Genomic DNA, 19462 nt, shown 5'->3' with positions numbered 1-19462 from the left:
ACTCTGAGAGTCTTAGAAGAAGATACAGGAGAATCAAAAAAGAATCATCTGGGATAGAATAAAAATAGATTCGTTTGAGAAGAACATATTTAGATGTGATTAAGTCAGCTAAAGGCATCCAGCAGGAAGTTGGAAATCTCCAGTGTTGCCATGGCTAGAGGTAGAGGTTTGTGGCATATCTGTACAGCAGTGATAGCTAAATCCCCCTAGGAACAGGAATGGAGGGGATCCCTGGGTGGCGCAGCGGTTTGGCGCCTGCCTTTGCCCCAGGGCGCGATCCTGGAGACCTGGGATCGAATCCCACATCGGGCTCCCGGTGCATGGAGCCTGCTTCTCCCTCTGCCTATGTCTCTGCCTCTCTCTCTCTCTCTCTCTCTCTCTCTCTCTCTCTCTCTGTGACTATCAAATAAATAAATAAATAAAACAAACAAACAGGAACGGATTCCCCAGTAGGAAACCATTAGGAGTGGATTGAAAAAAGAGAAGCCTGATTTGAGGAATGTCTTTTTTGGGGGCCTGGGAGAAGAAGAGTCAGCAAAGAAACAGTTAAGTAGAGAAAGAAAACCAGTGTGGTCAGTGCCCTCAGAGTCATAGAACAATTTCAAGAAACCAGGTAAGTCAGCAGAGTCAAATGCTGCAGGGAGTTTAAGGAAATGAAGCCAAAGGAAGAGGATTCCATATGGTGACAAGGAAACCACTGGAGACCTCAGAAAGTCTGGGTGCAAAGAGAGGAAGCTAGGGGGAAAAAGCCTAAGGAGCAAGCTGGCTGAAGAGGTGTGGTTGCAGGATTCAACTCTGCCTTTGAAAATGTGCCACAGAGAGGAAGAAGAGCTGGAAAGGTAGGAGGTTGAGTGGATCCAAGTTGCTTTTGTTTGGGTGTGTTGTAATTAAGGATGCAGATGATCCGAGCATGTGCAGTGCACTTGAAGCCAGCAGAGGGGAGCTGGAGATGTGGTAAGGGAAATGGTGCGTGGAGGACTTAGCCTGCAAAGGAAGGAAGGCTACTTCTTCCTCTGAGAGAAAGGTGGAAAGAGAAAAGTGAAAAGATGGGGCAATTTTATAGGAGGAAGAGGAAGTTAAGGAAGCCTAAGCCAAATGACATCAGCTTCATTAAGGTGGAAACCAGGTCAATAGCTGGGAGGGAGTGAGTAGCAGCAGATAACAGTTGGGGCTCTGAAGAAATGGGGGAAAAGCTTGAATGTTTAAAAACATTAAAGGTAGGTAATATGATAGAAAGTCATTTAGAGAAGAATGAAAGTCACTGAGCAACAGTGAAGATAAATAGCATGGAGCTTGTTTCCTAACTTTGTCCTGGAGTCACGTGGGCAAAGAGGGCAGTGAAAACTTAGGTGGGGCTTGGCGAGGCAAGAATTTCAGTGGCTAGTTGAAAGTGATAGTGTAATTCCTACAGTGTAGAAGTTTAAAGTGTGTGGGCCTGATTGTTTAAACCAGCAGTATTAAGTATGAGATATAAAGAGCTAACCAGGGACACCTGGGTGGCTCAGCGGTTGAGTGCCTTCGAGTCAGGGTGTGATCCCGGAGTCCTGGGATCGAGTCCCACATTGGGCTCCCTATGGGGAGCCTGCTTCTCCCTCTGCCTATGTCTCTGCCTCTCTCTCTGTGTGTGTCTCTCATGAATAAATACATAAAATCTTAAAAAAAAAAAAAAAAACAACCAACCAAAACCAGTAGATTATCTAATGGAAGGTAGGCCCACCAAAAAACAAAAAAAAGATATGGTCCTCCCTAACCCCAGTGTTTACGACAGCAGGAGGACAACTCCCCATAACATCTCTGCTGGTATTTCTCTTGGTAATGATGTTGGTCTGAGTGTGATCCAGTTTGCTTGTTCCCATGTTTTCCCCAAGTTTTTGATTCAATTTTAGGTTGGAATAGTGGAAATAGGAGACTTAGCTTCTGCTCTGGATGTGCCACATGTTTATGGTATGACTATAAATAAGTCTTTTGACCTCTTTGGCCTCAGTTTCTTTTTTCTGAAAATAAATGAGCGGGACATAACTCAAAAGATTCTTCTAGGGATGCCTGGATGGCTCAGTGGTTGAGCATCTGCCTTTGGCTCAGGTTGTGGTGCTGGGGTCCTGGGATTGAGTCCTGCATCAGGCTCCCTCAGAGAGCCTGCTTCTCCCTCTGCCTATGTCTCTGCTTTTCTCTATCTGTCTCTCATGAATAAATAAAGAAAATCTTTAAAAAAAAAAAAGGATCCTTTTAACTGTCATTCATGATTCTGTCATTCATGGCTGTGCTTAGTGCATTTGCACTGTACCTGGTATTGAAGAAGCTAATCTCTAAATACAGGTGCATGTCTGTTAAAGAAACTCATTTGTTTGTATAATACGAGAATTTTCTCCTGATTTATCTGCTTAATTTGTCTGCAAAAATTGGTGTTTCTTAATCCAGCTGCTTATATTATGTTTTAACCTGGTCTCCACTGGCTCCATACCCCAAGCCAAGGAGTTTTGTTCCTACAAGTAGGTTCATGGTCTTCCCTGGAGATTGTGCTGCACAATTGCCAATGACTGCTGTACTGGTCAGTGTGGGATAGAGGGTCAGCTTGTGACACAGGTGAGGTGCTTAACTCTGAGCTCTGGTTACTTGGCAGAATGATAAACAATAAATACAGTATTTCTTCTTTCATTGGTACCTCCATCCACTCACTGCCATAAGTAAGCAGGAACAGATTGCCATACTTTAGAGTAATTATGTAGGTATATTCTTACCTGCAAATGAGAAATTCCCAGTAATTATTTAAATAGTCTGGCTGAATAAGTAACTTAAAGTAGTTTGTTGATCTCTGTAGTTTACCTATACGAGGAATAGGGACTTTGTTAACTGTCTTGTTCCTTTTAAGTGCCATAAGCTCCTAAGTTAATATAACACTTTAAATATACATTTCTCAGGGGGCACTTATTGACAGTCCTCAAGGAGCTTTATTGCCTCAAAAACTTGTGTCGCTATTTTTCAAAGCTACTCAAGTTGCAATTGCAGCTAGCTAACCATTATTCGTTTTATTCCTGAAGAGGTTGTTGCCCCCCCACCCCTGGTACTGGTACTGACAGAAGGTCCGTGTAGTACCTTGCTTGTGCTTTCCTTATCATCATCTGGGTATTGCCAGGCTGTAAATCTTAGGTGAATGCTCCTGGAAGGGCTCAGGGAAGTGGTCAGACTGCCTCAGCTGATGAATTGTTTTATGGAAAGACCTAGAGTGGCTGAGCATGGGTCAGAAGTCTGTATAGGAGAGCTGCATTTAACTGGAACTGCTGGGTGAGGTTTCTGTTTCCCTGCTCTGTGTTTCCACGGTCTGTGCTCTGCCTTGCACAGTCACACCTGTTGCCTAAAGGAGCACCCTGTCTCTGTGGTCACAAAGAAAACATTGACTCAGGGATGGGAGAGAGCAGTCTAAGCTATAAGCCTGTGGCGCAGGAGTGGATAATTAATTACTAGAGTCACCACTCTTTTGCTGATGCCAGTTTGGGGGAAGGTAGTTGAGAAATGTAGTTGATATATAGTGGGTTTTCACTTGTCTTTGGCACTAAGGGAGATAATGGGAAAAATGAATTTTAAAAAAGATTTATTTGAGAGAGAGAGAGAGAGTCCCAAGTAGACTCCCCACTGAGCATAGAGCCTGATATGAGGCTCAATCTCACGACCCATGAGATCATGACCTGAGCCGAAATCACAAGTTTGAGGCTCAACCAAGCCACCCAGGTGCCCCTGATCAGTTGCATATTAAAAGGATTTCTCTAGCCGCAGAATAGAGAATAGATGGGGCGTGGGGCGCAGGGGCAAGACTGGAGGCAGAGATCACAGTTGAAAGACTTGTAAGAACCATGATGGTAAGAAATGACAGCCCCAACTGGGAAGTAGCAAAGGTTAAAGAGAAAAGGGAAGATTCAAAGAACAGTAGGAAAGGCTTTATGAATTGAAGTGTGGAGTTGGGAAGATAAAGGAGAAGCCATTTAACCACGAGGCCCAATTCTGGCTGGAGAAAGATGTGGATAGGTTATAAGGTCAGTCGCCTGAGATAGGGACCACCAGAGAAGGGCAGGGTTCACAATGACTTAATTTGAGAGCATGGTATTTCGAGGAATGTGGAGGAGTGTCCCAGTGGGCAGTTGGATATGTCAGCCTGAAATTTGGAGAGAAATGTGTTGTGGAAATGGAAATTGGATCATCTGCCTGTGGGTGTAAATTGAAGCCACGAGAGTCTGTGAGAGTGCAGGGAAGTGGAGAAGGATCTAGGACAGAACAGTAAGGCCTTTTAAGAACTGGCAGGGGAAGAACTGGGAAAAGAGACTCAGGAGGAGCAGCCAGCAAGGCAGGAGGAGAACCAAAGGATCACGACCCTTGCACATTCCATATTGTAAGAACTGGAGTGTTGTCACTGGAACTGATGAATATCTGCTGTGGATTGACCTTAATAAACCAGGCATGTGCTGAGGGCTCTAATACAGCAGAGACATGACAGACAAAGAGGAAATGGAAAGAACTAGGCATTAGACATTCATGGCAAAAGTCATCTTAGAAAAAAAATCTAAATGTTAGACTTCCTCATATTCATTTTTCTATTTATATTGATTAAATAGGGGGAACAGCTAATCTTATTCTGTGGCTTTCTGAAGGTCTTTAAATTTTTTTCATGCTTAACTTCGTTTGAATAGGTAATGCATTCAAATACTTCAAAATTCAAAAGGTACAAAAGGGTATTAGGTAAAAAGTCCCTCTGCCACCCAATTACTCTTACATGCAGCCTTCTAAATTTTATGTGAAAACTTCCCCATCTTTAGACAGATGTTTACTATTCTCACTGTTTTGCCTCTTGCTTTTTTCACTTAGCAGTGTATCTTGTGCGTTCCCCATCAGTGCATAAATAAGTGACCCCTTCTTTTTAGACAGCTGCACACTGTTCCATTATGTTATGTAACTTATTTAACTAGTCCCCTACCAGTGGATATTGAGGTTTTCTAATATTTTGCCATCATAAACAATGCCGTATGGAGTGTCTTTCTATAGGAGTCATTTTTGTTGAAGTGTAGGATAAATTTCCAGAAGTGGGAATGGCTTGACAAACGAACGGACTTCTAAAAATTTTTATTCGGCTCTGCTTATTAAAGTTCCTGATGCTTAGAAAGCCTGCAGTGAATGGTAGCTATTATTAAGATAAATATGTTATAGATAGTATATTAAATATGTTGTATGATGTGTTATAGATAGAGGAAGAGGGGCACCTGACAAACCTGAGGCAGGGGGTGTGTCGAAGAAGGCTTCCTTGAGGAAGAAATGCCTGGGCTGAGCCTGGAGAATGAGAAGTCAAAGTGGAAGGCCTTACAAGCAGAAGGAGCTCAGCATAGGAACTTACAAGGAGCATGTTGTACATAGGGATCTTCAAGGAGTTTAGTATCCCCTCTTCATACAGTCAACACCTGGCATGGGTCAGGCCTAGGTACAGATATAGGGCAAATATATACATATGTAAATTACAGCATAGTATGAAATGAGAAACAGTAGGAGCACATACAACAATTAGTTTTATCAGAGAAGGGAGGTAGGGGGCATGGACCATGGAAGAGGAAGGTGTTCTAGGAGGTCACATCTGAACTAGAATTCGAAAGAATGGTCAAAGGGTAGTTTAGCCCAGTGGTTCTGAAAGTGTGTTCCCTGGACCACAGCATCAACATCACCTGGGACCTTGTAAGAAAGAAACAGTCTCAGATTCTACTCAGACCTTCAGATTAAAAAATTCAGCCTTTTAGGGGGTGTCTGGCTGGCTTAATCAGTAGAGCATGTGGCTCTTGATCTTGGGGTTGTAGGTTTGAGCCCCACATTGGGTACAGAGATTACTTAAAAATCTTTTTCTTAAAACAGATTTATTTATTCAAGAGTGAGAGACTAGGAGAGAGAACATGAGCAGGGTGAAGAGCAGAGGGAGGAGCATACTCCCAGCTGAGCAGGGAGCCAGAGGGCTTGATCCCAGGACCCCAAGATCATGACCTGAGCGGAAGACAGATGCTTAACCAACTAAGCCACCCAGGCACCTCCAAAATAAAATCTTAAAAAAAAAAATTCAGCTTTTTTGGGTTTTTAAAAGTCCTCCAGATGATGATTCTGATGCACAACACAGTTTGAGAACCACGGGTTGAGATTATTTAAGGGAAAGCAAAAGGGAACAACATTGTAAAGTTAGGAAGCCGTAAACTCCGTGGTATTGCTGAAATGTAGCATGTAATTTTTTTTTTTTAAGATTTTATTTATTTGAGGGATGCCTGGGTGGCTCAGTGGTTCAAGCATCTGCCTTTGGCTCAGGGCATGATCTTGGAGTCCCAGGATCAAGTCGCACATTGGGCTTCCTGCAGGGAGCCTGCTTCTCCCTCTGCCTATGTCTCTGCCTCTCTGTGTGTGTGTCTCTCATCAGTAAATAAATAAAATCTTAAAAAAAAAAAGATTGTATGTATTTGAAAGAGAGAGTGAGAGAGAACGAGCTGGAGGCAAGTGCAGAGAGGAAGAAGCAAACTGTCCCGGGACTCCAGGATCATGACCTGAGCCAAAGGAAGATGCTTAACCTGCTTAACCAACTGAGCCACCTGGGCACCCCTGTATTTTTAAAAAATGGTTATTTTATATTCAAATCTAAGGAAATGAGATAAAACTTTTGCGTTACATAATCAGCTGAAATCTCTTATCTTGAAATTTTAGTAAAACGGATGCAAGCCCTGTAAGCCCACATTATGTGAGAATGCCAACACCCTCCCCCAGATTTTTCAAATTTAACTCATTTAGACCTCATAACAACTCTATAAAGTATGAATTATTATCCCTGTGTTTAGATCTTTTATTTGATTTTCCTCAAACCACCTTCATGGCTCTTACAAGTAGGGCCGGCCTTACTGAAGATAGGGAATGGCGAAGATGTTACCCTGCAACAACACAACTTCAGTTGGGTTTTGGGTTGTCCTTTCCTGAAGAGGCATCCTGTCTTCACCCTCCAGGCCTCTCCACCCCCAGGCACTCTGAGTGTTAATTCTCATAGGTTGTGGGTCGCTTTGTTCCCAGGGATGTAGCTCCTCACCTTGGTTTTGGACTTCTCTCTTCCCCTTCTCTTTATGGTTCAGGTGACTTCTAGTTCTATTCTCTCCTGCCTCCAAATTTCTATTCATTTCTTTTACTAGGCAATTGATAGATCTCTCCTTTCTTCTATGCCTCAGGGTTTACCTTTCACCTTGAAGGAGCTTATCAAAGTATTTTCCAAAACAAAGATAAACCCCCTCTCTAAGAAGTGTTCTGGAGCCAACTATTAAAATAGTAATTCCTCACTGTACTATAATTATATTGTAAAATTTTAAGTGTAGGGTCATTGGGTTAATTACCTTTCTCAGATGGCATCATATTAAACTCTAATATTAATAATCTGTTATTAACCTAATCTCATACTTTGATTTCTGTTTACAAAGCTGCCACTTTAAAGTAGAAAAAGCAGATTTTTTAAAAAATCCAAATCCTCTCCCAAATGATACAGATTAATTAATTTCATTTTAAAAATTTTCAGAGAGAAGGTTCCTCACAGCATTGTTTTTAATGCAGATGTTGCTCCTAGGTGCTTACATGTATCAACAGATGATTAGATTAGTCAGTTACAGAATATATGGCTGTAAAAACTGCATGGTTACTGGGGAAAATGCTAATCATTTAGTGTTCAGTGGAGAAAAATGTTTTAGAATCTGTAATGTTAGAACTGTGCATGTAGGGGATCCCTGGGTGGCTCAGCGGTTTGGTGCCTGCCTTTGGCCCAGGGCGTGATCCTGGAGACCCGGGATCGAATCCCACGTCGGGCTCCCGGTGCATGGAGCCTGCTTCTCCCTCTGCCTGTGTCTCTGCCTTCTCTCTGTGTCTCTCAGGAATAAATAAATAAAATCTTAAAAAAAAAAAAAAAAAAGTACTCCTGAGTCTTGAGCTGTGGAGAAGGGAAATATTTCTATGAAGGTTTTAGATTTGGAAAAAGCATTTTCCCCTTATAGTCTGTCTTTCAAATTGCTCTACTTTTAAAGTGTCTTGGTTCATAAGCATCTTTTCTAATCCAGGTTGTCCCAAAGTCACTTTCTTAAAAAAGATTTTAGTTTTTAAGTAAGTTCTCCATGCGTCATGGAGCTCAAACTCACAACCCTGAGATCGAGTCACCTGCTCCACCTACTGAGCCAGCTGGGAGCTCCAAAAGTCATCCTTATAAATTTTCCAATTCAGAGGTTTTTAGTACATTCACTGTGACGTGCAGCCATCACTGTTGTCTAATTCCAGAATATTTTCATCATCCCCAAAAGAAAACCCACAGCCATTAGCAGTCATTCCTTATTTCCCCCTCCCTCCAGCCCCTGGCAACCACTAATCTACTTCCTATCTCAGGGATTTGCCTATTTTGGGCATTTCGTATAAATGGAATGATAAAGTACATGGTCTTTTGTAACTGGTGACTAGATTCTTTCACTGAGCATGTTTTCAAGTTTCATGTTGTAGCCTGTGTCAGTACTTCATTTCTTTTTGTGGCTGAACAATATTCCATTCCATGGAGATGTACATTTTGTTTATCCATGCATCCATTGTTGGGCATTTGGATTATTTCCACTTTGGGCTGTTATAAATAATGCTGCTCTGATTGCTCAGGTGCAAGTTTTGATGTGATATAATTGTTTTTAAGCAGTACCTCTGTATTTAAAAACAACAACAACAACAACATTAAAAATAGAGACCAATAAGCCCATACTCCTACCACCTAACTCAGCCATATTCATTTTTTTTAAATTTTTATTTATTTATGATAGTCACACAGAGAGAGAGAGAGAGGCAGAGACACAGGCAGAGGGAGAAGCAGGCTCCATGCACCGGTAGCCCAACGTGGGACTCTATCCCGGGTCTCCAGGATCGCGCCCTGGGCCAAAGGCAGGCGCTAAACCACTGCGCCACCCAGGGTTCCCAGCCATATTCATTTTTATAATACCTTCAACATGTAGGTATTTTATTTTATTTTATTTTATTTTATTTTATTTTATTTTATTTATTTTTAATTTTTTTATTTATGATAGTCACACACAGAGAGAATGAGAGACAGAGACATAGGCAGAGGGAGAAGCAAGCTCCATGCACCGGGAGCCCGACGTGGGATTCGATCCCGGGTCTCCAGGATCGTGCCCTGGGCCAAAGGCAGGCGCTAAACCGCTGCGCCACCCAGGGATCCCAACATGTAGGTATTTTAAATGGGTGAAATCATATACTATCTTGATGCTGATGACTCCACTTTTGTTCTCTCTTCAGCTCACTCCAATTGGACTTTCACCTTCACCATTAAAACTTACAAGTCTTGTCAAGATCACCAAAAACCTCCAGCTTGCAGAACAGCAACCCATCCTCTGTCCTCATACCACTTGACCTCTAGATGGTAATGGCACTGATGATCACCTCCTCCTCCTCTTGATTTCTACAGCACTACACACTATTAGTGTTCCTTCTACTACATTGGCCACCCCTCAAATTTTATTTCCTGTTCCTTTTCCTGCCTAACCTCTAAGTGTTGGAATGTTTCCAGATTTGCTTCTGGGCCCCCTATTCACCATTCTCTCCTTGGCCATGACATCTAGTCCTCATGATTCCCAGATTCACATATATAGTTCTGACTTCTGTGAACTTTATACTCATACATACAATTGTCTACTTGACATGTCCACTTAGAGGTCTAATAGGCACCCCAACTTAGCATGACCAAAGCAGATCTATTGATTCCTAACCCTGAAACTTTATCTTCCCTGAGTCTTCCTTCATCTTTGTAATAGGACCTACACAAAACCCAGGAGTCATCATTGATTTCTTTATTCCTTATTTCTGTTATCTATCTCCACAACTCCAGATATCCTCTAGAATCTAGTTACTTGCCACCACTTCAACTACTTTAGTCCAAGATACTTTCTCTCACCTGGACAACTGTAATAGCTTCCATCCTTAACCCATCTGAAGTTCATTCTTTCTTTTTTTTTTTTTTTTAAGATTTTATTTATTTATTCATGAGAGAGAGAGAGAAAGGGAGAGAGAGGGGCAGAGACACAGGCAGAGGGAGAAGCAGACTCCATGCAGGGAACCCGATGTGGGACTTGATCCCGGATCTCCAGGATCAGGCCCTGGACTGAAGGGGGCAATAAACCGCTGAGCCACCCAGGGATTCCCCTGAAATTCATTCTTCACACAGTACCATTGTGATTTCTTTAAGACCAAAGTCAGACCATGTCATGTCCCTGCTCACAGCTCTCCAGTTGCTTCCCATTAAAATAAAATCCAGCATCTTTGTCATGAGTAGAAGGCCATCTGTAAGCTGTTTCCTGCCTGCCTCGCCAGTGCTGTCTGCTACTTTCCCCTCATCACTCTACCTCCGACACACTGGCCTGTTATTTCTCCAGTGCAATGAATTCTTGTTCTTTTAAGACCCTTGTGTGAGCCATTTCTTATGCTTGGGCTGCTCTACCAGATCTCTGCAGAGCTGGTTCCTAGTCATCTCTGTGGTTTCAGCTGTAATGTCATTTCCTCAGACCTTCTCAGACCACCCATCAAAAGTAGCTCTTCTGCCCCTATGTGGTACTCTGAAACCTATTAGTCTGTGTTATTTTCTTCATAGTATATATTATTACTCTGAAATTATCTCATTCATTTACTTATCTGTTTTCTATCACTAATATTAATAGTCACATTTAGTAAGCACATACTGTGTGCCATGTATTGTGATAAGTACTTACAGTTTCTCATTTGTCATCCCCTTTTACAGATAAGGAAACTGCAGGTTCACAGAGCAAGAATTTTGTTTATCTTATTTTACTGCTCTACCCCTAGCACATGGAACAGTGTCTAGTGCATAGTAATTGCTCAAAAATTTGTTGGTTGGATAGATAAATGAGACTCCCAGATGTATCTCTTTAGTTCTGACCATTCCCTGAAGAAGTACACTTGTATATCCAGTCACCTGTTTACCATTTCCAGTTGGATAGCTAAGAAACATTAACATTATCCCTCACTTCATAATCCCTTCTTCCCTCAAATCTGTTTTCCACTCTCCTCCATATAAGTAAATGTCATCCTCATAATCCCAGAATTCAGACCAGAAACTTAGGCCTCACTTTCACTTGCTCCCTTTCTTTGTTCATCATATCCCACCCAGTAGGAAGGCCTGTTGGTTCTTCCTTCAATTTCTATCCTGAATCCGTTCACTTCTCTTCATCTCTACTTCTATTGTCACCACTCCCATCATGTTTCCTAAATCTTGCCCTTCCACACTTGTCTCTCTACAAGCCATTTGCCACACAACAGCCACATTTAGGGCCCTTTGTGGATTCCTATTGTCCTTAAAATCTAAATCCTTCACCATGACCTACAGTCCCTTGGTGATCTGGGTACCTCTACCTCTCCCGTTTTCTCTTACCATTTCACCTCTTGTTCATTGTGTTTCAGTTCCACTGGGCTCCCTTCTGGTCCTTCAAGGTCTTACCCATGTCAGCGTAGAGCATTTGGATTTGGCATTCCTTCTGCCCATAACTCTCCAGTCTTAGATCTTTGCAAGGCTGGATTCCTGTCCTTCAGGTATCTACCCAAATAGTGTTTCAGAGATTCCTTCTGTAGATTTTATATCACATCAGCTTTTTGTTTATTTTATTTATTTTTTAAATATTTTATTTATTCATGAGAGAGGGAGAGTCGCAGAGACACAGGCGGAGAGAGAGGCAGGCTCCATGCAGGGAGCCTGATGTGGGACTCAATCCCAGGACTCCAGGATCATGCCCTGGCCTGAAGGCAGTTGCTCAACCACTGAGCCACCCAGGTGTCCCAGCCTTTTGTTTAATTCAGAGTACCTCCCACATTCTGGAATTCTCATTTATTTGTCCATCTGTTTGTTTCCTGTTGGATTTTCTCCTCTAGGTTGTATATCATTGTTGCCCTAGCACATAAAATGTGTTGGAGAAATATTTGGGGCATGAATGACTGAACGATTTATACATTTCTGGGTGTGCATGCATGCAGATTATAATGTTTTCACTTAATTTTAGATCATAAATAGTATTCATATTTCTTTAGTCCCCATAATTGGAATTTTTATACTATTGTGTCTGGCTTCTTTCACTAAGTAAGCATAATTTTTTTTTCTAAATTAAGGTATAATTTACATATGATAAAATTCACTGCTTTTAGTGTGCAGTTCTACAAGCTCTGACAAATACATAGTCCTGTGATTATCAACAATCAAGATAAAACAGTTCTCTCACCTCCCAAAATTACCCTATATAGCTGTGTAGTTAACTTTTCCTCCTACCCTCATTCTATAGGAACTACTGGTCTGTTTTCTGTACCTATAGTTTGCTTTTTCCAGGATGTCCTAATGATGGAATTCTGCGGTATGTATCTTTTCCAATCTGACTTCTTTCCTTTAGTATTATCAGTTATCATGCTTTCAGTGTGAAGTCTAAGTAATCTTTGCCTAACCAAGATCACAATCATTTTCTCCTATGTTTTCTTCTAGAAGTTTTAATGTTTAGGGCACCTGGCTGGCTCAGTCAGTAGAGCATGCAACTTTTTTCTTTTTTTTTTTTTTAAAGATTTTATTTATTTAGTCATTGACACAGAGAGAGAGAGAGGCAGAGACACAGGCAGAGGGAGAAGCAGGCTCCATGCAGGGAGCCTGATGCGGGACTCCATCCCGGGTCTCCAGGATCACACTCCAGGCTGCAGGTGGCGCCAAACCGCTGCGCCACCGGGGCTGCCCAGAGCATGCAACTTTTGATCTCAGGGTCATGAGTTTGAGCCCAGTGGAGGGCTTAGAGCTTACTTTATAAAAAGGTAGAGGGCACCTGGTTGGCACAGTTGATTGAGCATCCAACTCTTGGTTTCAGCTCAGGGCCCCACATCAGGCTCCATGCTCAGCACGGAGTCTGCTCGAGACTCTGCCCCTCCCCCTGTGCATTCTCTCTCTGTCTCTCTCTAAAATAAATAAATCTTTAAGAAAATAGAAGTTTTGGGACACCTGGGTGGCTCAGCGGTTGAGCATCTGCCTTTGGCTCAGGGCATGATCCTGGAGTCCCGGGATCAAGTCCCACATCAGGATCCCTGTGTGGAGCCTGCTTCTCCCTCTGCCTGTGTCTCTGCCTCTCTTTCTCTCTGTGTCTCTCATGAATAAATAAAACCTAAAAAAAAAAAAAGAAGAAGAACAAGAACAAGACAATCTGAATCACCTTATCTCTGTTAAATAAATTATACTTGGACAGCGCTGGTGGTGCAGCGGTTTAGTGCTGCCTGCAGCCTGGGGTGTGATCCTGGAGACCTGGGATCGAGTCCCACGTTGGGCTCCCTGCATGGAGCCTGCTTCTCCCTCTGCCTGTGTCTCTGCCTCTCTCTGTGTGTGTCTCATGAATAAATAAAATATTTTTTTAAAATTTTAATTAATTAATTAATTAATTAATTAATATTTGGAAACCTTTCCACAAAGAAAACTCCAGACATAGAAGGCTTAATTGGTGATTTTTACTTAACATTTAAGAAAGAAGTAATAACCAGCATCTATACAAACTCTTCCTGAAAATTGAAGGGGAGGATTACTTCCCATATCATTCTTTTTTTTTTCATATATCATTCTATAAAGCAAACATTGTCCTAATACCAAAACCAAAAGAAGGGCATTACTCAGAAAGAAAACTAGAGAGCATATGTCCTTCATGAATATAGATGCAGACATTCTTTTTTTTTAATATTTTATTTATTTGAGAGAGAGTGAGCATGAACAGGGATGAGAGGGAAAGGGAGAGATAGAAGCAGGGTCCCTGTTATACAGCAAGCTCAACATGAGGCTCGACCCCAAGGACCCCAGGATCATGACCTGAGCCAAAAGCAGACACTTAACTGAGTGAGCTACCCACGCGTCCCAAAAAATTTTAACATAATTTTAGCAAATTGCATTCCACAATATATAAAAGGGAGAATGCATCACAATGACCCAGTGGGGTGAGCTTCAGGTATTCCTCATGTTTCTTTTAAGTGTTTCTTTCCCCAGCCTTGGTTACATTCCTCACACACATGCTCTGACCAGTAGTCAGATGAAGACTAGGGATATACCCTCTGTAGATTTCTGAAGTTCTCAGTCGGTGCAAGCCTCCGTTCATTTCTCTTCTACTCTGGCCTCCTCTGGCTCTCCACACTGTCTCCTGGGCCAGTCTGCAAACTCTCCAGGTGGGAACTGGGGTGATCATAGGTTCACCTCATTTGTTTTCTCTCTCTGAGGAGTCACTGTCCTGTGCTGCCTGTCTAGTAGTGTCTGAAAACCATTGTTTCATGTATTTTTCTGTTTTAACTGTTGAAGTTGAGAAAGTAATTGCAATCCTTATAACTCCATTTTGGCCAGGTGTGTCCATAGTAGGAATATGAAATTATTGACTCACATTTTATTGTGTTATTATCCCAAAATGTGATTAATTCCCCTATATTTGACATTTATTTTCATATTTACTTCATGCTGAAGTAAACATTTTCATGCACATACCTTTTTGATTCTATTGAATTATTTCCTTAAGTTTCCAGGAGAATAAGCAATTCATGAATGAACTAATTTTGCATCACAAAACTACTTTTTTCCAGCAGTGAGTATTTTATTATTTTTTTATTTTGTTTGTTTGTTTACTAAGATTTTATTTATTTATTCATGAGAGAAACAGAAATAGAGAGTGGCAGAGACACAGGCAGAGGGAGAAGCAGGCTCCATGCAGGGAGCCGACGTGGGACTCGATCCCAAGTCTCCAGGATCACGCCCTGGGCCGAAGGCGGCGCTAAACCACTGAGCTACCCGGGCTGCCCTTACTATCTTATTATTTTTTTATTTTTATTTTTTCCCCTTATTATTTTTTTAAATAGGCTCCATGCCCAATGTGGGGCTTGAGCTTACAACCCCAAGACCAAAAGCCACATGCTCTACCAACTAAGCCAGTCAGGCATCTCAAAAATTGTATTTTAAAAAACAGTTTTATGTATGTTTATATATGTATATCTATGTAAATATATGTATCTGTATCTATATATACATTCATGTATGTATATATATGAATGCTTCCATTACCCAAGGGGCTGACCTCCTTGGCTTTCTGGGTCTCAAATTGAAGAAGGGACTCCCTCCAAGAAGGGACTCATTGGGCTATTTTGGGAAAACCGGTGATGTCTAGTCTCATCATGTTTGCCAGTGGCTATTGAGTGTTAATGATTGGTCCAGTTCAGATCTGTGTTCACCCAGAACCAACTGACTAGCTCAGAGAGATGAAGTGATGTAGATGTAAAGAGCTTCCCAGAATTGTGTAATCAGAAAGAGTGAGTAAAGAAAGCAGTCTTAAAAAGTGTGGAGTCAGAATGGTAGGGAGATTGCTATATTCCAGACACCCAGAAGAAGGGAGAGTAAGGTGTAAATAAAACACCAGTTATTACTGTAGTGTGAAGTGTGACTTCTATTTACTTTGTTTTTCATTTGCTGGTGTTCATTCATTTATCTAATTTATCTAACAAATACTTTTTGAGAGACTTCTGAGTGCCAGGGATACAGAGGGAAACAAGATGCAGTCTAAGGGAGAAAAAAGAAAAAGTTAAAAAGGCTGAGGTAAGTTCTGTGATGGATTTATTCACAAAGCTTTATAGGAGCATAGGGAGAGAACCTCAGCTCAAGGCAGAGGAATCACAAAGGTATATTAGTTATCTTTGATGCATAACAAACCACCCTAAAACTTAGTGGCTTAATACAGAAATAATCATTTGTTATCTCTTCTAGTTTTTATGGGTCAGGAATTCAGGAGCATCTCAATAGGGAGAGTCTGGCTCATGAGAGGGGAGCGTCTCTCATGACATTGCTTAGATATTGGAACTAGGGGATCTACTTCCAGGATGGTTCACTGAAGTGGCTTACAAAGTTGATGCCTCTCCATGGGGCTCCCTTGGTGTCCTTATGGCATGGCAGTTGACTTCCCCCAGACCAAGTGATTCAGGAGACCAAAGTGGAAGCTGTGCTGTGTGTGGCCTGTCCTTGGAAGTTACACATGATCACTGCCACCATAATTGGTCACAGGGTTACCTGTGGCTTAGTGTAGAGAAGGCCTACACAAGGGTGTGAATACCAGGAAGTAGAAACATTTGGGACCATCTTGGAGGCTGGCAATAAATATAGGGGTATGTATATTTTTTCCAATGAGATTTTTTGTTTCTTATGGATAAATACCCAGTAGTGTGATTAGTGGATCATATAGTATTTCTTTTTTAGATTTTTATTTAATTTATTCATGAGAGACAGAGAAGCAGAGGGATAATCAGGCTCCCTTTGGGGAGCCTGATGTGGGGTGGGGCTCAATCCCAGTACCCCAGGATCACAGCCTGAGCTGAAGGTAGACACTCAACCACTGAGCCACCCAGGTGCCCCAGTATTTCCATTTTTAACTTTTTGAGGAACTTCCATATTGTTTTTCATGGTGGCCACACCAGTTTGCATTCATATCAATATTGTACAAGGATTCTTTTTTCTCCACATCCTCACCAACACTTGTTTTTCTTGTCTTTTTGATTCTACCCATTCTGACAGATGTAAGGTGATATCTCATTGTGGGTTTTTTTGTTTTGTTTTGTTTTGTTTTTAAAGATTTTGTTTATTTATTCATGACAGACACATAGAGAGGCAGAGATACAGGCAGAGGGAGAAGCAGGCCCCATGCAGGGAGCCTGATGTGGGACTTGATCCCGGGTCTCCAGGATCATGCCTTGGGCTGAATGCAGGTGCTAAACTGCTGAGCCACCCGGGGATCCCTCTCATTGTGGTTTTGATTTGCATTTCTTTGATGAGTGATTTGTCTATTGGCCATCTCTCTGTCATTTTTGGAAAAATGTCTATTTAGGTCATTGGTTCCCCCACCCCCCCCCCTTTTTTTAAGAGTTTATTTATTCATGAGAGACACAGAGAGAAAGAGGCAGAGACACAGGCAGAGAGAGAAGCAGGCTCCATGCAGGGAGCCAGATGCAGGACTCCATCCCGGGACTCCAGGATCACGCCCTGGGCCGAAGGCAGGCGCCAAACCGCTGAGCCACCCAGGGATCTCCCGGCCCATTTTTTAATCAAATTATTTGGGAGGTTTTTTTGGTGTTGAGTTTGTGTAAGTACTTTAATATATTTTTTATACTAACTCTCTATCAGATATATCATTTGCAGATGTCTGCTCCCATTCGATAGGTTGTCTTTTCATTTTTTATAAAACGATTGTGTTCATTTGAGAGAGAGAGAACACGTACCTGAGCATCAGCAGTGGGGAGGGATGGGGAGAGGGAGAAGCAGGCAGAGAAGGGCTGCTTGCCCATTGCAGGGCTCCATCCCAGGACCCCAAGATCATGACCTGAGCTGAAGGCAGACACACTCACCTGACTAAGCCACCCAGGCGCTCCCTCCTGTCTTTTCATTTTGTTGATGGTTTTCTACCGTGTGCAGAAGCTTTTTATTTTGTATAGTCCCAATAGTTTATTTTTGCTTTGTTTGCCTTGCCTTGGAGGACTGATCTACAAAAATGTTGCTGAGGCCAGTTTCAAAAAAAATCACTGCCTGTATTTTCTTCTAGGAGTTTTAAGGTTTCCGATCTCACATTTAGGTCTTTAAAGCTTTTTTTTTTTTAAGATTTTATTTATTCATTCATGAGAGACACAGAGAGAGGCAGAGACATAGAGAGCAGGTTCCCTATGGGGAGCCTGATGTGGGACTTGATCCCAGGACTCCAGGATCATGACCTAAGCAAAGGCAGATGCTCAACCACTGAGCCACCCAGGTGCCCTGGTCTTTAAGATTTTAATTTTTTTTTTTTAAGTAGGTTCCACACCTAGCATGGAGCCTGACACAGGGCTTGAACTCAAAACCCTGAGATCAAGAGTCAGACACTTAACCAACAGAACCACCTATGTGCCCTAAGATTTTAATTTTTAAAGCATTTATAGTAGCTACATTATCATCCCCTGGCTTTGCACTTCTCTCTCCCAGTTACTTACTATCAGTGGTTTTCTGTGTCCTGTCATTTTCTCACAGAGAAAAAGAGTCTTCAGGATCTCAGCCCTTTTAGAATACTTGTGGCAACCCTCCAGTATTGTCAGAAAATTAGAATAGTAGGTCAAGAGTGGATGAAGGATAAAATCTTGATCTATATCAAGAGCGAGCCCTTCCCAACACACACAGATCTACAGTGACATCTGACAATCTTTGCTTTGTGAACGTTTGTCTTAAATCCTAAGATTGGCAGACTAGGGAGAAATTTACTGGTGGCCGAGTAAAAAGATGCCTGTAAACATGTACATTTAATTTTTAAAATTCCTTCAGTAGCACCTCAGAGTTACTTGTGTTGATCCTGGTTTTCAAAAGCTAGCCTCTCAGTACCCCTGTGACAACAGCAGGGCAGCTGATGACGTGGTTTACTCCTTAGCTGCTTTCACCAGCTTCCAGATGGCTGCTTTCAGGAAGGTTTCCATAGCGACCAAGGGCAGGAAAAACCTGCCCGCCCAGTTTAGCGATATTATATCCGGCTCGTTCTGAGAACTCAGAGACTCAGGGCAGTCTGTGGGAGATGTGGCATATATGGATTATTGCAGAGACCTTGAAATATATATCCAGAATCTGACCATTTCTTGTTGGTTCTGTAACAAAGTCAGTATCATTCCCACCAGCGTCACCTCTGTCTGCTGCATTCAGCCTTCTCTGCACAGCAGCCAGAGAGCTTTTATTTTTATTTATTTTTATTTTTATTTTTTTTAAGGATTTTATTTATTTATTCATGAGAGACACAGGCAGAGGGAGAAGCAGGCTCCATGCAGGGAGCCTGACATGGGACTCGATGACATGGGACTCGATCCCGGGTCTCCAGGATTAGGTCCTGGGCTGAAGGCAGCATTAAACTGCTGAGCCACCTGGGCTGCCCCAACCAGAGAGCTTTTAAAAACCTAAGTCAGGGGATCCCTGGGTGGCGCAGCGGTTTGGCGTCTGCCTTTGGCCCAGGGCGCGATCCTGGAGACCCGGGATCGAATCCCACTTCGGGCTCCCGGTGCATGGAGCCTGCTTCTCCCTCTGCCTGTGTCTCTGCCTCTCTCTCTCTCTCTCTCTCTCTCTGTGACTATCATAAATAAAAATTAAAAAAAAAAAAAAAAAACCTAAGTCAGATTCAGGTTCACCTCTCCTAAGAACTCTGTTGTGATGCCCACCTACCAGGGGAGAAGATCCAAAGTCTGCTCACACAGTCAGGCCCTCCATGACTCCTGCTGGAGTTTGCTCTCCTCTCCTCATTCCCAAGCCCCTGGCCACCTTGCTGCTGCTGTTCCTTCCTCAAAGGCTTTGTACTTGCTATTCCTTCTGCCTGGATCCCTTTTCCTTCAGATAGCCAAATAACTT

The 19462-nt window shown here is 42.2% G+C and overlaps 1 protein-coding gene across 31 annotated transcripts in view; it reads left to right on the top strand.

The window, feature by feature from the left end:
• Positions 1 to 19462, top strand: part of SGSM3 (small G protein signaling modulator 3) — a 45037-nt gene that overhangs the window by 11945 nt on the left and 13630 nt on the right. For 11 of the 31 annotated variants that reach the window (XM_026017308.2, XM_026017310.2, XM_072741252.1 and 8 more), the window contains exon 2: positions 9319 to 9442. The exons of 14 other annotated variants lie outside the window; for them this stretch is intronic. The gene's annotated coding sequence lies outside the window, so the exon portion shown is untranslated. Of the gene's footprint in view, positions 1 to 9089; positions 9248 to 9318; positions 9443 to 11493; positions 11623 to 19462 lie in introns of those variants that run through there. 6 more of the 31 variants (XM_072741253.1, XM_072741237.1, XM_072741262.1 and 3 more) reach the window with 3 other exon arrangements.

This window comes from Vulpes vulpes, chromosome 16 (assembly GCF_048418805.1).
Source record: "Vulpes vulpes isolate BD-2025 chromosome 16, VulVul3, whole genome shotgun sequence".
Classification (NCBI taxonomy): domain Eukaryota; kingdom Metazoa; phylum Chordata; class Mammalia; order Carnivora; family Canidae; genus Vulpes; species Vulpes vulpes.
This window is presented reverse-complemented; position numbering and strand designations above follow the sequence as displayed.